Source organism: Lissotriton vulgaris, chromosome 7 (assembly GCF_964263255.1).
Source record: "Lissotriton vulgaris chromosome 7, aLisVul1.2, whole genome shotgun sequence".
Classification (NCBI taxonomy): Eukaryota; Metazoa; Chordata; class Amphibia; order Caudata; family Salamandridae; genus Lissotriton; species Lissotriton vulgaris.
This window is the reverse complement of record NC_141695.1, coordinates 448397778-448411171: the sequence shown is the minus strand read 5'-3', so window position 1 is coordinate 448411171 and position 13394 is coordinate 448397778. Positions and strand designations below refer to the sequence as shown.

Genomic DNA, 13394 nt, shown 5'->3' with positions numbered 1-13394 from the left:
CAGCAGATCTGGCGATTGGAACACTAAGGGGCCCATTAGGATGTCAGGCGGATCGCCACCGCCATGCGGGTGGTGGCGATCCGCCCGACATCCTTGCCCGCCCGCCACCCATTTCCCCCATGCCATATTATTATGGCGGGGGGACCGCGGCGGACGGAAAGACCATCCGTCGCAAGGCGAACAGGTCGGAAAAGGTTTAATATGGTGGCGGTGTCTAGCAGACACTGTCAGCCATATTAGTATGGGCTAAAACAGATGCCTTGCCACGGAAAGTCAGGCGGTCTTCACTTCAGGGGCCCCCTGTGGGCCCCCATGGTGAAGGCGAGGTGGGGGAGTGCACATGGGGGGTACCTGTGGTACCCCCCTGCATTTGCATACGCAATGCGGCAGGCACAGCGCGGTGCCTGCCGCTTTGTGTATGCAAATACATACATGCATTTTTAGCATTGTGGCGGGCGTTGCCACTGTGGCGGGCGCATCCTAATACCCCCCACGGGACCCCCGCCCTTATGGCGGGTGGTCCCATTATCCAATAGGATGGCGGGCGGACTAAGTCTGCCCTTCATCCTAATGACCCCCTAAGTTTGCAAAAGAGGATAGTATTTACTGCATTCCTTACATATGGAGACTGCTGGGTGCCGTAGTCACTGAGTACAGTAAATATCTCTTAATTCTCTGGAAAATCAGGAATGACATACAGATTTGATGCTTTCCATCCAGAATTTGACATTTATTGAATTTCACCTCACAGCTTTTGCCTGGCCAATTACAACCGGTTCCACCTGCCAAAATGTACCAGTGGAATATCAGGGGACTGCAGTGTTTACTGTAGTACTTAGAATACAGATGCCTGCGGGAAAGGCATTAGTGTGGGAGCTGGAATTAATAAGTCCACTTTCTATCAGAAGAAGTGAGCTAGACAGGTTGTGTCAAAAAGGTATCATTGAGCAAATAGAGTCCTTGCAGTGACTGTCCCTGAGAGTTGTGGCATATAGAGCTCATGTTATTCATGTTATGTTATGTAATTGTATAATGTTTTATAAAGCTCAAATTGTTGCCCAATATACGTTCCAGATGCCAACAAATTCTGTAGTATTTTGCTCACTTCTTATTGGGTGATTCAAAATGACATTTACTGTCTTTCTGAAGGTGAGCTATAATTGTATCCCCTTCAAAGTACGAGTGAGAGCATTCCAAGCTTTAGTCCCAACTGGACAAGTTCAAAGAGGAGAATGGTCAAGTTATTTGTCAGATGCTGACAAATGACAGCTAGCCAGAATATACTTCCACTATCAATTCTGAAGATTGAAAGAACCTGTTTTATCAATTGTCTGATAAACCAAGCATAGGGCCATAAGCTCAAATCTTTTTTCCACCAGAAGCCAATGAAGTGCCTTTCGGTGGGAGGAGACAGCCACCTGTTTAGGTAGCCTGAAAATGAGTCGTACTGCTTAATTATGGATTAGTTCCAACCCTTTACTCTCTATTTTGAATAAGACTGTGAAATTATCCATGCTTGTTAGAATAATAGACTGTACTGTCAAATTCCCTACCACAGGAACGTTTTTCAACAGCTGTAAATGAAACAATGACTGGTTATTTTTTCATTTTGAAATTAAAATGTATTGCCCAGGTAAACCTTAACATCCATGGTCACTGATTTTGGGATTGCAGTTGATCCTAAATTTGAGAGCTACGATATACCTAACCAAATTTGTGTGTCTGAATATTGTATTCTCTCAACTATTTGGATGTCTCCTACATGCAGATTTTGAAAGTAGCACAGTTCTGGTTATGGCCAGACCTCCAGCCGGATTATCATCTTGGTATCACCTGCATACACTAATAGATCATCAGGTAAAATCCCAAAGAACTTATGAGTTTGGCCAGCAGAATAACATAAACAATATAAATCACGAGGCTGAAAAATGGTCCCTTTAGTACTCCAGATTTAACTGGGAATTCTTCAGATAGCATGATCCCCTTTTAACTTTCTGGTGATGATCTGAAAGATAGGACGTTATCCATTGCAGGGACAAGCCCCTGACACCAATCTCCCTCAATCTAGTTAACAGAATGGTGTGGGAGATGGTGTTGAAGGTTGTCAATATATACAACAACATCAATAGAAGTACTAGATCGTAAGTGGAACTGAGAGTCCTAAAGGAAAATGTGTGGGTTGGTCGTCATCCACTACTAAATATTGGGCAAATGTTGATCTTGATCAAGGGGACGGCCATATTAACAACCCCGGATTTGTTATAGATCTATAGTCAAATTGCTCTGCATGGATTACTTGAAGGCCTTTAAAATGTATAATTCTAGAGGATCCACATAGGTTAAAGCTCTTGCCTTTCAGTTTGGTGTCAGCTTCGTCAGGATTTCATTGTGCGGTGCAGAGCACTTATCATGCATGTACAAGAGTCCTATTTACAGAATGGCATTCTGGTTTTTGGTTCCACATGGGAGGAACATGACATATCTCTATTTGATAGACTGTCAGTGTTGAAGGAACATGGATTTACAACATCTAAAGATAAATGTGAACTTATAAAAGACAGTTTGCATTAGTTGGGCCATCAGGTAAGATATGCTGGAACTGCACCCTCGGAAAAAGATTATGTTTTCCCATCCTTGATGCCCTCAGTGCCAAAAGCAAGAAACACTTTTTGGACAGGCCAAGTACTATTCTAAAGGTCTTCTCAAATTTGCTGTACTCAAGAACCCTTGTGTACTTTTCTGTGGAATGAGAACTGTAAAGGTGAAGTGGTGCAATTGAAGCATGAGATAGCAAGTGTGCCTGCTTTGGTACCATTTGATACTAGCTGTGATCCTGTAATTCTCACCGGTTCCAGTGATATGACATTAGTGCTGCTCTTCTGCAAGGAAGAGCAGGTAAATAAAAGACCGTAGCCCCTTAATCATGTCCACAGAGGAAAGCGAAAGATAGGTACTCAAGTGATTAAATGTCGTCGTTGGTGTGGTGGTGGGGTGTTAACTATTTTAGATAGCACATTTGGGATTTTCTGTACGCAGTACCCACTAAACACTGACCATTTGTGGATTTGTTCACCACAAAGGGCAGTGGGAAATGACCCCACATATGTTTAAATGACAGTTTTAGGTGCAGGAAATAATCAAGTATTGGCTGATTGCCATTCCTGTAAGCCTATTCCAGAAGACAACGCTAAGTTGATGTTGGATAATGAGTGATACATTATAGGACTGGCATAGGAAGTATAAGGAGACAGCATTTTGAAGAATGAGTGGATTGATATTGTGAGAAAGTATGAGTGTATGTGCCAACTGCATAAAATGAAGAAGGGGTGGCTTCACAATCATGAGGTAACTGGAGAAGTTTTAACTTGTCAAGGTTTGAGGGATGAATTGCTGTGGAGGGATGAGGTCTTGTATCGGGGTGAATTGTTAGTGGTTCCCAGTCCTCGACAGGACAGAGTTCTCTCAATGGCTCAAGAAGATCAACCTGGAATGCACACTAATAAAAGAAGATTTAAAATGGATTCTAGTGTCCGTAGGTAGACAAGAGTATTACAGAGAAATTGTGGTTTTGTGTAGCATGTTCAAGAAGCAATAAATTGCAGAACACTAATAAATAACCATTCAAGGTGTTGTAGCTGCAGAAGGACTGTGGAGGAGGTTGTTTTTGGACATCTCTGGTCCCTTCTGACATGTGCATGCTTATCCTAAATACATTTTAGCAGTGGGCAGAAATCAAATCTGTCTCACCAGTCAATACTGCTGACATCATCGAGCTTTTGAGTAAACTATTTAAGAGAAAAGGTCTTTCGAGAGACTTCATTACTGACATCTGATGCCTAGCTGGTTTCTAGTAAAATGGGCTTTCTTTACCATCATGGAATTAGACATTCATGCGGCTCTGTATCTTTTCCTCACAAGAACAGTGTGGTGGAAAGGTGGAACAGAGTACTAAAACAGGGATTACAACTCACATTGTTTGCTGGAGAAGACAGTGGGAAAGTCGTGTCAGAAAAGTTGTGGGCTTACTATACCACAATGAGGGAGAATTATAAAATCTCTTTATTTAAGAAAATGAGGGGCAGGAAACCTGTTCAGAAAGAATTTTGGATGGCTAAAAAGATAACAAAAGTAAACATAGATGGGGTAGTGTTTAGCAGAAGACGGGATTTTGGTTTGGGAATTACTATGAGAGTGGAACTAAGGAGGAAAGAGCTGAAAGGGCTCTCACAATTTCTGATGTGTTGAAGGGTAAGAAGGTCAGGAGGTAAACTCTTGCAAAGATATTTTGCATGGCTGAACAATCCAAAGAGTGAGGGGAAACAGACGTCCCTGTTGTCCTATCCAGCTGGGCCCAGAGAGCATCCTGCTTTCTAGGTAAGCCTAAAAAGCTATTTTAGCTGAAAGATTTCTTAATAAAAATCCATAGTAAACTAGGATATTTAGCCGTCTCAGCCTTTGGTTCAGAAGTATAAGCCCTACTCTTTGATCATTTCATTAAAGAGATATGGATCTATGTTGAAGCATTTTCCTCCCTGCGCTAACATCATTAATACTAGCATGTGTGTTGTGGGAACTGTGTTTTTCCCAAGATCGGCAGGTACAGGAGATTATTTGCCAGCACCTACACAGTTGACTACTGGCTCTATCATGCCCATTTATCTCAGAATCCGTGGCTAAGGTTCTTCACTCAAAGGAGAAAAGAAAGTAGGGGGTCCATCATCAAAAGTCAAAGAAAAGCTGACAATGCCCCAGATAAGAGATTTAGCTTTTACCCTTTTCTGAATAGGTGGCAGAATTGCCTCCATTTTTCTTAAGTAGCAGAAAATATCAAGCAATAATCAGGTTCTGTAATTGGTTCATGGGTTCCACATAGAGTTCTGTGCCCAATCATTTCAAAATAAGCTGAAATAACATATAATTATTGAAGAAACAGAACTACAACTAAAATTGCAGGAGGTGATAGAGTAAGAGTTAAAAAGAACAATGGAGAAGTGTTTTCTTTATCCAAGAAGGTTTATTGATAACAATTGTCTTGTCAGGAAAAGAGCATAATGTTCCGCCCTGTCTTGAACCAGAAACAGTTTAATCAATTTATTCTAAGCAACATTTAAAAATGAACACTATAATCCAGCCGAAGATATCATTCTCCCAGGGAACTGGATGGCAAGGATGCAATTGCAGGATGCTCATCTATCAGTCCGAATTTTTCACTTCTTTTGAGGCAGGTAGGACTGCTGGTTCCTCACTCTTCCCTTTGGACTTTCTGCCTTGGTGTTTCCATAAACACCTAAAACATATTGATTTATTCAGACAACATGATTTTCCTGGCTCAAGACCAGGAGACTGTGAATTTACAATTAAAATAGCCATTCATTCAGGAAACTGGAAAAAGTTTGCATTTATCCCTTCTCAATGGACAGAATGTCTGGGTTTCTTGGTGAATACCTAAACAAAAACTCTTTAACTTACATGTTTCAATTAGCTCTAATAAAAAAGGAACAAAAAACTCTCCTTGGTTTCCATTTGACAGTTGGCCAGACCGGTGGGTCTAATAAGGACTGCTGTACTAACGCTAGATTGTGAAGGTCATGAAGAGATTGCTTGATTGTTAGATCATTTAGATGTTTGGAATGATGAGCAATATTTCCTATACCCATAGATGTTGTCTTAGAGTCAGACGCAGGCCGTTGAATGGGGGAAATAGTTTTGACTGCCTCTCAAATGGTGGGAGCTGGCCAGAGAAGAAGTCAGGAATACATATAAATTATTTAGAGCTTCTTACCTGCTCTTTGCAATCTAAAGCTTCTTTTATTTCCCCCTTTTCACTGTGGAATTGTTTGGGTTTTTCCTCATAAGATGGGACTTCCAGGGAGCTTGATGGCTTGAAATCTTCCATGGCAGCGTGGGTACTGCCCCAGAGGTTTCATTGTTGTCTACTCAACTCAGGCAGGCCGCATGGGCTCAGGGAATAGCCATGCCATAGCCTTAGCCAAGCCCTACAAATCATCTTGGGAAATGTGCGCTTGCTGGTGCCTGGAAAATAACATTGCTCCCATTTCAGAGATGTCACAGAAGTTCAAATTTTTCTAGCCTCTAACTGCTCAACACAAATCCTTCTGCACTATTTGTAGTTGTAGATTAGCTATTTTGATATGTTGTGCGAATACAATAACTGAAGATCCTTTAGTCTGCAGATTGCTCAAGGGGCTTAGGTATACTAATTCCCCAAAACTAAGATATTTTTCAATATGGGATGTAGACTTGGTTCTTCAATTATTCTTTAAAAGAAGGGGGCGCTAGGTGGCGCATGACCAAGAAAGATGAAATAATGTCAGAAATGTGGGTCTTGCGGAATCGACAAATGTAGGCTGCATGGAGGACTTTATCGAAAAATTGCTTGTGGATGTATTTGGTAGGGAATCCTTCTCGGCCCATCTCACGGTGGAAAGGGCTCACAGATCCCTGGTGGCTCGTCCGCCCCGGGAGCATCGCCTAGACCAATCATTGCTCGCTTTCTTAATTACCGCGATAGAGATGCTGTCTTGCGCTTGGCCAGAGAAAGGAAGCAAGTACACTATGAGAATACCACCCTGGCATTTTTTCCAGACTTAACGCCATCAGTTCAGGAGGCCAGGCGCAAGTACACTGTGGTAAAGAAGAAGCTCCAACAGCAAGACATAGCATATGCAATACCATACCCAGCCAAATTGAAGGTCACGCACCATGGAAAGCAACACCCATTTCAGAACCCGCAACAAGTTGAAGATTATCTTAAGAAATGTCGCAAGGATGCGACTAAAGAAGCAGGAGAGCAGAGGCGCTCGAGATCCCAATCTCCACTATCGGAACCGTACTGACTTATCCAATGAACATTGATCCTCCCGAGCCTTAGATGGACACTTTGCCACTAACGAGACTCTTGATTTTTGAGATGTATATTTATACTTTATATTCTGTGTTACTTGTGTAGCTTGGCAACTTCCCTCCATCCTGCGGTAACTGACCGTCACTTGCGGTGCAGTAGGTAGGTGTAAGTATGGAGGAAGTGGGTGAGTCGTGGGTGCCTGGTGGCCTCCACAAGAGGGCGTACCCCTATTCTTACTTTTGGAGGAGACAGGTTTATAGTCTCTGGATGGGCATTGGGTTAGGGTGGGGGACTGTACCCGGCGAGTCGGGGAAGCCGGTGTGGGTGGGGGGGAATTGTTTTCTATTTGTAAACTTTCAGTCATTTTTCCTAATAATGGTCAAGATGGTTTGGTCAGGTCCAATCTTTCACTGCAGTGATTATTTCAGTCGGCCCCTGTAAGATTCACAGCCTTGGGGTGGTGTCCTGGATTGAGCGGGGCCTAACCAACCCCAGGAAGAAGAGGCAAATACTAGGGTAATTAGACAGACATAATATTGAGGTGGCCATGTTGCAGCAAACCCATTTGAATACTGGTTTGGATCCCCAGTTTGCTTCCCGCTGGACCTCACACCGCTGCTTCGCCTCTTACTCTAACTACTCACCTTGGTTCACCATATTGGTTAAAAAAGGGGTGCCCTTTGTGTCAGGAGGGACAGCAACAGATGGGGGGAGAAGATATTGTCTGGTATGGGGGAGACTTTACTCATATGATGTCACTTTCACTATCTACTATGGCCCAAATACTGATGATCCCCAAACTCTCCTCCAATTATGGGACAAAATTCAAGAAGTAGGCACTACCTATGTTATTGGGGGGGGGGGGGGGGGGGGCGGGGATTTCAATACTGCATTGCAACCTCGCATGGATAGATCACATGCCTCCCGTCTCACTTTACCATTACGCAACGTACTGTGCAAGATCTCGTAGCGGAAAACTATTTACTGGACTTGTGGAGGCACACACACCCGATGATGCAAGAAGGCACACACTATTCTGCAGTCCACTCCTCTTGGGCTAGGTTGGATTATATATTTGAGTCTGTGGGTATGTTGCACTGGCTGGGTCGAGTCACTCATCTGGCCCGTACATATTCAGACCACTCCCCGGTGCTTGTGGACATTCATGCTCCCATACAATATTCCCCATACATTAAATGGCGTCTCAACCCCCACATTTGCAAGATACTGTATTTAAGGCAGAGCTAGAACAAGAGATTCACGATTTTTTCGAAAGCAACACCGCATTGGTCCCCAGCATCCCCACAGTATGGGCGGCATTAAAGTAAAGATAAGTGGCATATTTATAGCTAAAGGAGGGGGTGTCCTTAAAACGTTGCATAGGGATCTCGCATCCCTGGAGTCTGAGCTTAGAAATTTAGAAAAAGATATAACCAAATGTGCTACTAACTCTGCACTCAAAGCCACTCTACGCAGCAAACTGACAGAGTATGAGGAGCTAGCAGATAGCGAATGTAAATTTGGGGGGAAACCACACTAGGCAAGAGTATATGGAGAAAGGGATAGGCTAGGGAAGGCCTTGCCAGCAGCGGTTAGACCACCAAGATTCTCCAATTATATTACAGAGATACAGGATGGGCAATGTGCATAGGAACCTTCCTTATCAACTAAACACATTCCAAGACTTTTACAGTTTGTTATACTCGTCACAGAGGGGTGCCCCGCTAGTCTGGTCTGAATATTTCGAAGATACAGCACTAGCTTGGTTGGGTGATGTGCAGAGGAAATTTCTTGCATTAGACTTGGAGCTGGATGAAATTGTAGAGGCTATTATGCAAATGAAGTCGGGCTGTGCCCCAGGGTTGGATGGGATACCAATTGAATTTTATAAAACCTACTGCTCTATCCTGGCTCCTATCCTGAAAGAAGTATACTATGCAGCTTTTGAGGAAGGTCGCTTGCCTGTCACTATGCGAGAAGCCCTCATAACTTCACTATTAAAGCTGGGGAAGTCTCCACATAATTGTGATTCAATCAGGCCCTTGTCGCTGTTAAACTGTGACACCAAAATCCGAGCAAAGGTCCTGGCGACAAGGCTGAATTTGTTGATGCAGCGCCTTGTGCTCCCGGATCAGGCAGGATTCATCCCCAGCCGAGCTACATAGCACAACTTAAGGACTTTGGCTGCAGTCTTGCCGGACTTTGATCCTAACTGCTCTGCGGTGGCGGTATTCCTAGACGCTACTAAAGCGTTTGATTCCCTGGAGTGAGATTATCTCTTAGCTACTCTGGGGCACATGGGGATGCCTGCTACTTTCCTACAGTGAGTGCAACTTCTCTATAGCCAACCGGTGGCCTCTGTTCTAATGAATGGGACTAGATCTGCTCCCTTTGAGGTATCTAGGGGGACACGCCAAGGCTGCCCCCTGTCTCCCATTTTGTTCGCCCTGGCTATTGAAACCCTGGCCCCCAAACTTAGACAGCACCATAATGACAAGGCATTAGTCTACCCCTCTAGACAGCTGCTCGTTTTGCTCTACGCGGATGATAGGACATTGTATGTTAAAAACCCCCAGGTTAATCTTAACCCTATTTTACGCGAGATAACTAAATTTGGTTATCTCTGGGATACAAATAAATTGGTCGAAATCTGCGGTTTTTCCTTTAACAGGTAATACACTGGAGCATCCCCCAGTAACCCCCTGATGTAGGAAACTGATGAGGTTAAATGGATGTACGGCATTACAACGCGGGCTTTTACACTGCGTGCCGTTACAACACTGTTTTTACAACGCAAGTCGTTACAACGACTTGCGCTGTAAGGGCTGAATAGTGGAATAGTTAAATTTTCTATTCCAACTCCAGCCCACGTTACAGTAGGGAAGGTGTTGGAATAGAAAATTAACTTTTCCCTATCCAATAGCGCCCTCCAGTGCAAGTCGTCATAACGACTTACGTTGTAAAGGCAGCGTCGTAATAGCAGCGCGGGGTAAAGCCAGCGTTGTTAAGGATGTTTCCCGGTTAAATACCTCGGAATACACGTGACTAGTGATAAAGATGCTCTTATGAGGAGGATATGGCACAGCTATTGATAAAATAACTGACACAGTCACTAAATGGCTGCAACTTCGCCTATCAATGGCAGGTCGTATATCATTAATTAAGATGGTCCTGCTGCCGAAACTATTATACCTCTTTATTAATATTCCTTACAACCCGGGGCCCTTTTTCTTTAGTACCCTACGTTCCCAGCTCACACGACTCATATGGGGTGGGAAGCAGGCGCGTCTAAACTTAAACACATTGATGTTGCCGTACCATCTTGGGCGATACGAAGTCCCTAATTTTGAGTACTATTATTATTGTGCGCAGACCCACTATGCACTATACTGGCTCCATCCTCCGCCTTTTATGCCGCACCTAGCGGTGGAAGATGGATACATGGCCCCGGTAGCCCCTTCAGGATACCTTTTCACAGTGGTAGGGCAGCGTATGAGAGGCCCATCCACAGTTGACTGTACAATACAGACATGGCATCATATTGCTCGCAAACTAGGGAACACTATGTTCTACTCTCCAAAAATGCCCCTGTTGCACAACCCGTTGTTACAGGTTACATGTGAGGGAATATGCAGGAAGATGCTAGCAGATCTTCAATATTGCACCTGGGGAGACCTTTACTTGGAGGGGAGCTTCCGCTCAAGGGAACAGTTTTTTGGAACGCGCACCCCATCAGTTATGGACACATTCATGTTCACACATTTGCCCCACTACATGCCTTCCTGCAGGCAGAACCCCATAGGCATGCCATATCCCTCCTATATAAGCACATACAAGACGCTCCGTTATCCCATCCAGCCCGAGCCCGATTGGAATGGGATGGTGATCTTGATGCCCCATTGACGGACGACCAATGGGAACTTAGCGGTACACAGACACAGGCCGTCACAGGTAACAGTAGGCTACGCCTTGTGCATTTTAAGTTTCTACACCGGTTACACCATACCCCTGCTAAACTATATAAATTCTGACTCAGAGAGCATGATAACTTTGTAAGGTGTGGGCGGGCGGGAGCAGACGTTATACACTTAGCATGGAGCTGCCCCCTGGTGGCTGAGTTCTGGACACAGGTCTTTGATGCAATATCGACCATGATAGGGGTTCAACTGAGGCCGTGCCCATTACCGGCCCTTCTGGGATTAATTCAAGATATTAACACGGTACATACAAAATTCCTGGCTATAGGGTTCTTATTAGCAAAACGGCAGGTGGCGTGTCGATGGGGCAGAGGTCGAGCTCCCAAGTTTAAGGATTGGCTTCAAACAATGACTACTTGGCAAAACCATATGCATCAATATGCAGACATGTTACCCATCAAATCACGTCTTAAAGATATTTGGGGTCCGTTAATTTCATACTTGCTGGAGAGGGCGGAGGGAGGTGCGGGTGCAGATAGGAGAAATGCTTTGCTAACAGATACTGCTGTTGTACTGGGTACCCAGTCTCCCTCCTCTCTGGAAGGACACCTTGGAGGAGACTCTGGTTCGTGAATTAGTTGGCAGCTCTGGAAATGTTGAATTCTCAGGGGAACAATTTCCCTGGGAGCAGAGGGGCGGAGGGTGTGGGCTGTAACCTAACTATGTTTGCGTTGTGCTGTCTCGCAGCTCTGTACTACCAGGACTACATACCTGCTGTTACAAGATGCTACCTCTGCAATGCCTTTGACCGAGTTGTGGACCTTTTGGACATATCATATAGACTTTTTGACCTATATAGGGATACTTGGGGAGGGGACGTTACTGTTGTTATTGTACGAGTACGGGAAGGTGTCATTGATATGTATACTATTGCGGCAGATGATACTGTGCCTTGCATTACACTGATGTACCGTACAATTGTATGATTAAAATGCATAATTATAAAAATATATATATATATTCTTTAAAAGAAATACCTGATGATAATATATTTGCCTTAAAGATGTTGTCAGCAGACCTATGCTACTATACTTAGGGCCTGATTACAAGTTTGGCGAACTCGCAGTAAGACCGTCCGCTGGATTATGAGTGAATCCTGTGCGGGAGGTGCTGTGTCAGCAGTTCCACGGCAGTGCCTTTGTAAGGCTCAAAGAATAACCATTGAAAGGCAGCATCATGGTAGCATCGCAGCACTTTCCTGCACAGGGCAAAATGCACCATGTTGTGCATTTCTTCCTGCGCAGTAACTGGGGGTGAAAACATGCAGGGGGTAGAACATGTTTCGGCCGGTCAGAGTCAAAGCGCCAAGATGCTCCTTGGAGTGATAGTGCGCTATATAAATGTTACCTCACATCACACATCACATCACATGTATCCCACTGCATGCAGCCCTCTGCACAAAGGCGACAGGGGAAGTTGTCTCACCGTCTCCCTTTCCATGGTGGTGCTCACCGCCGGTGATAGGGTCACAGTAGAGAACTCGTAATGTGCTTGGTAGTGCTGCAGCACTGCCAGTCTATTGTGGCCTCACATCGCTGCACCCATGCCATGGGAAGCCTGATCCCAAGTGGGTGCAGCTCTCCCACCGCTACACTGAATACGGAGGAAGGACCACCAGTGCAGCAGTGCAAGGACCGCCCTCATGGGTTCGAAATCGTAATAGGGCTCTTAGTCTTATTTGGGAGGATATCAGATGTCAGGGACTTTGATATCTCAAGTGTATTTTTCTCCAGCGGGTGGGCACTTTATAGTTTCAAGACATACAAAAAATCCTTTGATTTTGGTTGAGTATTCTTATTTTCTTTTACATCAGAAACTTTGTGTTGTTCGCTGTATTAATCAGTTCTCTGATGAAAGGGTAAACTTAAGAATGTCAGATCCACGAATGTTATATCATTCTAGAAGCCTTATGTGTGTATTATACCCTGGCTAGATGGGGTCAAATGGATAATGTTAGTTGCGAGTGCACATTCTGTACAGAGGGCTATGGCTTCTAAGGCATGATAAGGAGGCACATATTCCCTATTGAGCAACTTTAAAAAGGTCCCTCCCCCCTCGCTCATTGCGTCAGAGTGGAATTTTATTCTCATTTTTCTTTTTCTCTAGTCCCAGTCTCCAAAATGCCATCTGCACCTTAAGAAAACGTTGGGGCAGATGGACCTTACATCTGCAAATAAAATTTCACGACCAAATTGGAAAGTGCAACCGGATACCTTAAAAAAAAGCTATTTAACCACTCCTGGGATGTTTGTTGTTATTCATCTTCTTTCAGTTCACTCATCTCATTTGAGTTTCTTGTCATCAAGTAAAGATAATAATGTGGGGAGACCTCCTATGCACCATGATTTCAAGAAGACTTTCGGTTACAGTGTTTCCTGTTCCCTTGCTACTATGTAATAAATGCAAGAAAAGAAGGTGTAATATTCACTTCCATGTGACCAATCAGGGCTTTCCTTTGCAGAAGAGCTAGGAATATCTAAGTTTGTTGTGCCCCTCGCAAACATTCTTGTATATTTTATTATTTTCATGATTGTCATTATATTCACTCGATG

At 44.1% G+C, this 13394-nt stretch overlaps 1 protein-coding gene across 4 annotated transcripts in view; it reads right to left on the bottom strand.

Moving 5' to 3' along the window:
• The window catches only part of SSC5D (scavenger receptor cysteine rich family member with 5 domains), a 315500-nt gene that overhangs the window by 231641 nt on the left and 70465 nt on the right, over window positions 1-13394 (bottom strand). The gene's annotated exons all lie outside the window — the stretch shown is intronic.